This window comes from Corapipo altera, unplaced genomic scaffold (genome assembly GCF_003945725.1).
Source record: "Corapipo altera isolate COAL_440 unplaced genomic scaffold, ASM394572v1 61286, whole genome shotgun sequence".
Classification (NCBI taxonomy): domain Eukaryota; kingdom Metazoa; phylum Chordata; class Aves; order Passeriformes; family Pipridae; genus Corapipo; species Corapipo altera.
Genome location: NW_020884907.1, coordinates 7166349 through 7175259, shown reverse-complemented (window position 1 = coordinate 7175259; position 8911 = coordinate 7166349).

Sequence of the window (8911 nt, the reverse complement as noted above, 5' to 3'; positions counted from 1 at the left end):
AGAGAAGAGAAGAGAAGAGAAGAGAAGAGAAGAGAAGAGAAGAGAAGGATCAGTTGATTTAGTTGTGAGAATGAACACTTTTTCTTTGGATCTTTATATGCAAACAAGTGATCCCCAATGCAGCCAAGGACCATAATCATGAGACTACTCTCATTCGGTAATTAAAATAAACATCACAACATCACAGTTCCGGAAAGAAGTAAAATAAAGTCCTTCTTCAACATCACAGTCTTTCTACAGATAGAGGCTTTGTCTCAATGAGCCTTTTAAATCTGTGCTTCAAGTGGAGTGAACTTGGTAAATGTCCATTTTGGCATAATGTCATTTTGTAGACTGTTTTGTGACTGACTAGTTGTCAGAACTAGTCTAGTGGGAGAAGCTTAGGATTTTTGTCTGCTACTGAACCTGAAAAGATTTCTCTGCCAATCAGGACTTTCTGGTTCTTTGAGTACATTATTTTTTCTGCTGAAGTCAAACATGCCTTACTTCTGTCAGAAAACACTGGGGAGCCAGCAGCTTCTTTTACTGGCATGTTTAGTACCCAAACAGAGATCTACCTACCATTTACACTGCAGCTTCAACACAAGAAATAGTGGCTCAAATGCTGACAGAAGAGACAGAAAAGAAAACTGGTTTAAATTCGAAAACCAAATACCTGATGTGACATACCTGTTGGGATAAAATAAGGTATCCTTTTGTAGACATATGCAACTATCGTGATTCAGGGCTCAATCTCCCTTTGATTGAAATCCCTGGCACATCGTTGCATTTTCCAATGATGTGCCAGAATGGAACACTTGAACTTACTGCAAGGAGAAAGCTCAGGAAGTCAGTATTTATAAAGAGGACTTATTTTCCCATTATTTCAATTTTCATGTTGTCTAGGTCTACTGTTAATTGCTTTTTCTCCTGATATCTCTCCCTCTTCAAACAGTACACTCCAGACTGCTATCCTTAATGATTTCTAGGGTAGTCCAGTTAGCAAGAATCACGGAATGCCAAATGATTATACCGTAAAGCATTTCAGTGCTCTGGTCTGTCCAATATTAGTTAGGGTTTGAGCTGTGTCTTCTCATCTTACACTTTCCTTCCAGACCCCTCACTTCCCTTATAATCCAGTTCCTATATAATAATTCCCTGGTTTTCAAAATTTCAAAAGGAGGAGTTTCCCAAAGACATAAATAGCAGCCAGAGGCCTGATGGCCATGAATCTCTCCATGGCTCTGCAACACTTAGTTCTTGGAAAAATCTCTCTTTTTTGTGTATTATGTGTACATTGAGTAATAAAAGGAAACATCACAATGCTGACATGGGCTATAAGGACCGTGAGCACACCCCTTTCTCATGGAAGTTTTTTGCCTGGTCTCAGAGCCAACACTGACAATGTAGCTCTCCAGCCTTGAAGCTATGTGCAGGAAAACTGAGGGTAAGAAAACTGCCTTAGAAGCCTTTGCAGAGACTCCTTACCTTTCTCCAGGATCTGATTTTAGGCTGGGCTTTCACACTTGTTTTCTACCAGAGCTATATAGCAGCTGTGCCCACACTTGGCCAAGTACCCTGTTGATCTTAATCCTGATCCTGACCTTATGGATTTGACTTCCTGGCTTGACCTTGGACTTGTCCCATTACCCTGTATTCATCTGTTTATCCCCACTTTTTTGCTGGCCTTGTATACTATCTACAGACCTGTTACGATTGCCCTCCTCAGGCACTGTAGACCTGGGCTCTGTTAGGGGTGGTACTACATTGTCTGCCTTGCTGTCACCCTTGCTGTCTCCCTCCCTTGTGGAACACTCTATCCTTGCTTGCTGACAAGGATACCTTAGCTGTAAGGCTGCAGGAAAAATACAAAAAACCCAACCCAACCCAAACAAAATAAAAAACCAACACCAAGTTCAGAAGTAAGTATGCAATAAAGCATATTTCTACCCAAAAAGGAAATTGTAAATGCTTTGCTCGAAACCTCACAGAGACCTCTACAGTATCTTTTGAGAAGTTGTTTCTAATTGAAAGTATGGATTTCTGTAAAGGAGTTACTCTTTACAAACGTAAAAGAAACCACTTTCATAGTAAGTAGAAAATTATCGGGACAGGACAGAATTCAACGCATAGTTAACTTGGAACAGAGATTTATCACTCTCTTGGGATTATCTGTGGCTTCTGCAGTATTTTAAAATGAATAGGGTTACAATTGATTTAGTTTCAGTTCCAGGTGCACCCATACTTCAAAGTATCTGCTTCAAACTGGCTGTGGTTTTAGGTATTTTTATAACAGGTATAGGGTCATCTACCACCGCCACCTGCGACTCCTAGAACGCTTCCATCAACGCTGCCTCCGTACAATCTTAAACATCCACTGGTCAGATTATGTGACCAATACATCTGTTCTTGAGCAAGCAGCAGTCACAAGTATAGAGGCCATGCTGATGAGAACACAGCTGCGATGGGCAGGGTACTTCTCCAGGATGAAAGACCACCGCCTCCCTAAGATCTTGCTTTATGGTGAACTTGCCACTGGCTGCCGCATGAGAGGAGCCCCGAAGAAAAGACTCAAGGACTCCCTGAAACAACATCTCAGCCTTGGTCATATTGATCACCATAACTGGTCTACTCTGGCCTCAAATCGGGAGGCCTGGAGACACGCCATCTATAACGCTGCGGATGACTTTGAGAACGCACACAGGATCACTCTCAAGGAGAAAAGGCAACGCAGAAAGAATCGTGTCTTGTGGAATACACCATCTAAGGAGTCTTTCTGTTGTGCCTTTTGCAATCGGACATGTCTGTCACGTATTGGCCTCATAAGTCACCAACGTGCCTGTAACAAATGTGGATAAAGCCTTCCCAAATCTTCGTTTGTGAAGCCCAGCCATGAATATATGCATTTAGTTTTTTAACACTGATAGGTTTTTGTTAATGCTTGACCATGACCAAGTGTTGCTTTGGTTCATAATATCATTCTTTCCCTAGTCATAAAAAGATGAGGTATGACTTCTCCTCATGCCCCAGGTATTTATTCCATTAAGAGGAGATGACCTTTGACTTGTTTATATTTGTGTGTATTTGTGTATATGTTCTCTATACTTCAGTGGGAAGGAAAAAAACACCTTATTAGTGTCTTTATATTCCATGGAAGCTGCATAAGCTGCTCCATACTTGATGGGAAAATTTAGAGATTCAAGTAACTCATTTGGAAGAACAACACAAAAAAATCTTAGCTCTCCAAGCATGAAGTAGGAAAAATCTCCCACCATTGTCAGACAACGGGGAAATAAAGAACCAGGCTACCTGCAGAGAGGGTAGGTAAACTAGGTATGTTGTATTGGGAAAACCAGGGAAGAAATTGCTCTCAACTACTGGAGAAAGTGCTGTTTCCCAGGGATCATAGGACTTCTTCACTTCTCTTTTGCAAATAAACACTGTCCTGTAAGGATTGATTTCTATGGACCCTGAAATGAGATGGATGCTGGTGTGTTCTGCATTTAAGCAGAGATGAAGTGCATGAGAACCTGAGTGTCCAGGGTACTGGTGTGCTTCTGTGCTGGTGAGAAAGGGATACCATTTAAGATGGTGTCTTGTGACAAACTCATTAGCACATTGCAGTAACTCATGAGGACTTTTATAGAATGTCTTACAGTTTTCTTTATCCCTTTTCATTTGAGCAAAAGGATGCTTTTCATCTCTGGCTTGGCTATTTCTAATTCTAGGTAGGACAGGTTTCAAGGCATTCTCTGCATTTCGTGCAGGGCTTATGAAAAGACTATTTTTACCACATGACTATTAGCAACTCTCTCCAGTCCTCCTGCCTCCCTCAGGGTCAAATTCTCCCCTGAAAGTGTGCTCTGATTATGTAAGAGATATAAATTGAAATTCCTTTGGGAAGCTGTGGCTAGCAAAAAGCTGAAGAGAATATTACTTGTGTGAGTTTGGTTAAGCACAAGTGGATCATTCCTTAAATAACTCAGTGTTTATTTTTGTTCCCTCTGAGGGTTTAATAAATACCCAGGGCATAAGTTTCATTCTTAAACCAATTTACACCTTGTTCTGCTTCAACCCATCCCCCCATCAAAAACTCAAGTGAGTGAGCTTTTATGAAACAGCTACATCTCTGTGTATTATGACTGGGATCATAATGACTGGGATCAAAACCTGATCTTTAGAGTCCCACAAAGAGGATTTCCCTGTCTGTTGATGAAGTCTGAGATTGCTTTCACTTCCAAACATGAAATGAACATGACCTATCATTAGCAGCATCATTTTACCACATTACTCTATGTTCACAGCATGTAGCCAGTGGCCCAGACTCTAACCTTCTCAAGAAGCAACACTTCTCACCCTAATTCTGTCTGCTTGGGAGGTACTTTTGTTTAAAAAGTCATGGTATGCAAGAGAATCATATAATATACCAACACAATATATGCAATATTATAATGTATGTATTATAACTGTGCACAGAAACTTGGGTTAAGCAGCTTTGGTAAGTCTACCCAGCAAAAGTTTTAAAGGTATAAATTTTATAACCTGAGGAAAAAAAAGAGGGAAATAAAATTTAGAGATATCTGGACTTGCATGACCAAAAATTCCTATAGGTTATAGGCATTTTAGGAGAGTTTAAGTAGCAAAAATATTTGTGGTTGAAGAATCAAAGAGTATCCAGGACCACAAGCAAAGTAAGGAATAGCAGGCAGGATCAAAGACCAGAGTTGGGAGGACAAAGATTTTCATGGCATCACATAGTGAGAAAGTTCTCGTGTCTCTGTGTTGAACAAATGTGTTTCACTGGATTTCTGGGGTGTGACGTTGATGGAATATAGGCATACCCCAAGTGCTCTGTTCTGCTTTCTCCTCTTTCCTGCTTGAAAATCGTAATTTGAGGTGAAACTAGTTGAGAGAGAATAGATTTGCTGAATGCTGGCCGCTGGTACAACAGTCTACACAATGGCCTTGTGATTTCCTAAGTACAGGGAGATAGAAATGAAAATTTGCAGAGAATGACACCTGACAGGTAAGCAAGGAAGTAGGTAGAGACAGAGTTCACTGGCCTTCCTAACAAAGGATGTCAATCAACAGTTTAATCTGCTTTCGTTGAGAGGGATAAAAGGACCTTAAGGAAAAACGAGTCTTGATTCCTAGGAAGGAATGGAGAAGTGCTATTCAGAATTATTATATAGATATGTTTATTCTTCATTAGATGTAGGAAATGAAAAATGACAGGAGCCAAGCACATCTGGACATACCTTGTGATACCATTGAGCGCATCTTCTCTGCCTCCTATGAGAACTGCCATCAATATTTTTTATTGCTGCCTTCTGTAGTGAATTCAGTCTCTCATTGCCTTTAAGTTATGCTGAAAGAATTTCCTTGTCTAAGATCTACAAGAGATAGTGAAAAAGACATTTGTTGATACAACAGAAGTTCCAGTTCTCACGGTAAACTGTCAGAATCCAAGCAAGCTTGTATTATTTGTGTTGTAAGCAGTGTCATGCAAATTATGTTTTCTTATGGGTAAAAGAAATTCTAGTCACACATTTAATCTTGATTTTTCATGTCTGCTTAAAATCCACAACTCTGCCTGTGCTCTGTATTCTTACTGAGGGATTAGTAGAAAGATCCAGATTCACACCAGGGACATTTAGACCTAACAGCAAAAGAGCAACGCAAGTTTCTACACGATGCATAGGCAAAAATCAAAATTATAAACAAATATGATAATGACCATGCATGGCTAATCACAGTGGAAACTCTAGCAATGAACCATTTTTAGAGATACAATTGTATCAATTTTCTGCAATAACTTTTTGAAAGCCTGTAAACTTTTATTTAGCCAGGCTATGTATAACTGTTCTTAACACACTCATTTTGCTTCATAGTGTTGTCACTGACCAAGATGTTACTCTTCTATAAATACTTACTTTTAGTTCATTCAAGAATACACTTGTTTAACTTCTTTAGTTGCAGCATGGCAGGAATTGTAAACATATATATATATATATATATATAAAACATTCACTTACTGTTGTTGTAGAACCTCAGTTCTGCCTTGGTGGTGAATCATGTCTCACTTGTTAAAGGAAACAATACTGATTCTTAGAGCCACACAAAGAAATAGCACCAAGAAGGTCAATTCTTTAGAAACGAGTTTTTTGTTCTATTTATCACGGTATTGAATGAAAGAAAATAGACACAAGGAACAAATTTGTATTACAACAGTAGATTTATAAGATGCAGATGAATTAGAATGAAGAAACTTGTCCATTTTAATTTCTTTCTATTGGGTCACAAGCCTTGAGTTCTTGTTGGTTGTAGAACTGTTACCTGAATATCTCCCTCCCTACACTACATCAGGCATTCAGCACACAAAAAAATATTTCTGGCAACTACCTTCAGAATCATTTCCTACTCCATGAGCTAATCAGTTTTGTCAAAGCTGTCCCAGAATGCATCATTGTACCACTATAAATACTTAATGACTTTCTAAATTCTGTTTTTATTATTAGTTGGACTTTATTACTCTGCTAAATTATGGTGGAAATAAAGCCTATCACAATTGTCAGGATTAACTAAATTTTCTTTGCAAAATTTGTTTCATTGTCATTTAAAATTTGATTAAAAGTACTTGTAAAATTCTTTTACAGTATTTTTCTAACTTTAGCTTAAATGCCTTTTCTTTGAAGAATGTCGTATGTTTTTCAAACACCTCAGTTTTTGGCTTAGGTCTTAAGAATTTCGTTCACAGTTTGTTCTTATGTTTCATTTAAAGCTGAGAGAGAAAGAAAGAGACACTCTAAAAGTGTCTCTGCTTAATAGATTGTCAGCATCGTTTACTCTAAGTGCTATTTTCTGCAGAAATTAGGAAAACCAGTTCTAAGAGATGGTTACTAATGCAAGAGACACGTGTCTTACTTTCGCTTTAATGGAAAGTGAATTTAGAGGGGGTCAAGAAAGTGCTTGGGTATCTCAAAAATGAGGGCAACATCAGAAACTAGAAGAGGTAGGAAGGTAGTGGCCCCTGTATTATGTACTTTGAAGTTCCTAGGGCATCAGAGTGAAAACAAACAAGGAATGAAACCCTTTGTCCAGAGATAAAAAACCACAAATAGCCCATACTCAGCACATTTAATCACCGAAACAATAGTACTTAGAGGGGTTAATAATTTGGCTGTTATTGAAACTGTTATGGCATATTCCAACTCCTTGTAAACACACTTAAGTGATAATAGTATAGTTTTACTGAATCACTCCTGAGACATGCCAAGGAGGCAGTTTACACCACTCATGTAGATATTTAACATAAACTTACTTACTATTGTTGCTTAAAATAGGACTTTTAAATGCCTGATCCTAATTTAGCACAAGTCGACCTCAATGCTCTTGCAAAGGAAGATACATTTTGTCTGAGTATATGGGCTTAACTTTTTCTTTCTAACTGAACAATCCAGGTATTTCAATCCCTAGAGCTGCCATTTAAAAAAATCAAGTCTTAAAAATTCATATCCTAGTCTCATTTGAGGGGTCTGCCACAGTTTATAGCTAAGGCAAGTCTTTCAAGGTGGATGGACCAAAACTCGCCAGAGGGAGAAAATAGGGAGATGGGAAATAACATGTCAGTCCACAGGCTATTCCCATTGGCTCAGGTATTTGAAACTAAAATGCTCTAAGGATGCCATTACCAGTGAAAACTTAAAGGAGACAGATATCCTTATTTGTAAAGTTTTGAACGGTCTGATGGGCTACATCCAAGACTTTATGTATCTCAAAAATGCAGATGGCCTGGTACTAATATAACATTATAGGTAAGCAGATAAAAGGAACAGTTCGAACTCTGTCTTAGACCTGCCATGTGTTAGTGTAACTTGCTGAATTTTGCTCTTTAACTTTCCTATTGTTGAAACAAGGCTGAAAGTTATGACTAAACCACAAACTAGAGATTAGAAAAAAATACTTTACAAAGGTAAAAGTTTGATTGCTGCTGAGGTGTATTAGCTTCTGAATTCTGAACTAAGGTGAGATATGTTACATAACTATAAAATGTATTTGCACACTGAAGTTTTTAAAATTCGTAGGAAAACTTTAGTATTTAACAAAATCCCTGAAGGAAAATGTTCAGGAAAGAAATCCTTACGCATTGTAAAAAAATTACTATATATTTAACTCTCGATTTATTTTTGTAGAAACTATTTTTAACAACACCCTAAGAAATAGTAATACTACAGAGCAAGAGTAAGAATAAATAGGAATCCTCATAGGTGCATGTGTGTGTGCTTATAGATAGTGGCTGCAAGTTGACATTAAATATAATTTAGTACCCAGCACAACCCCCTTGTTTCTTTCCTAAAAAATTAGCTCAAATGCCAGAGATTCTTAGCACAATTTTCAGCTTCTAGGATCTCAATATTGGTTTCAAATCAGGTGTTCCTGCTTCCAGCTAGGCTGTGAATAGATGTGAATAGATACCAAATGTTTGTTCTCATCTATTTTCACTCCTTCTTAGAAGCCAATTCTTAGTGCCTGGAAACACCCCTGTTTTTTCCCTACAAGGAATCAGACATTTTCCAGGAGCCCTCTTCAAAAACCTTTCCTCCAGATATTGTATTATCTTACTAATTTCGTATCAGTTCTGCTTCTTACTTTTTAAGAAGAAATGATACATTGTGAGCCGTGCCGAATTAAGAACGAACTCTCTTCCTTGCATTTTATGGACCTGTCACATCTTTCTGGCTGTCCAGTAATGACTCTAGACTCACTGTCTCCTTTAAAGACACAAAATAATAAGGCTCCAATTATATATTTTTGAAGAAATTAGAAGTTCCTCCATAAACAACTGACAGTAGGAGTTAAGAGCAACTGATCTTGCCTTTCAAATTATATGGCTGGTGTGACTGCTTTTATAGTCTCTTCTATTTTAAAGCTC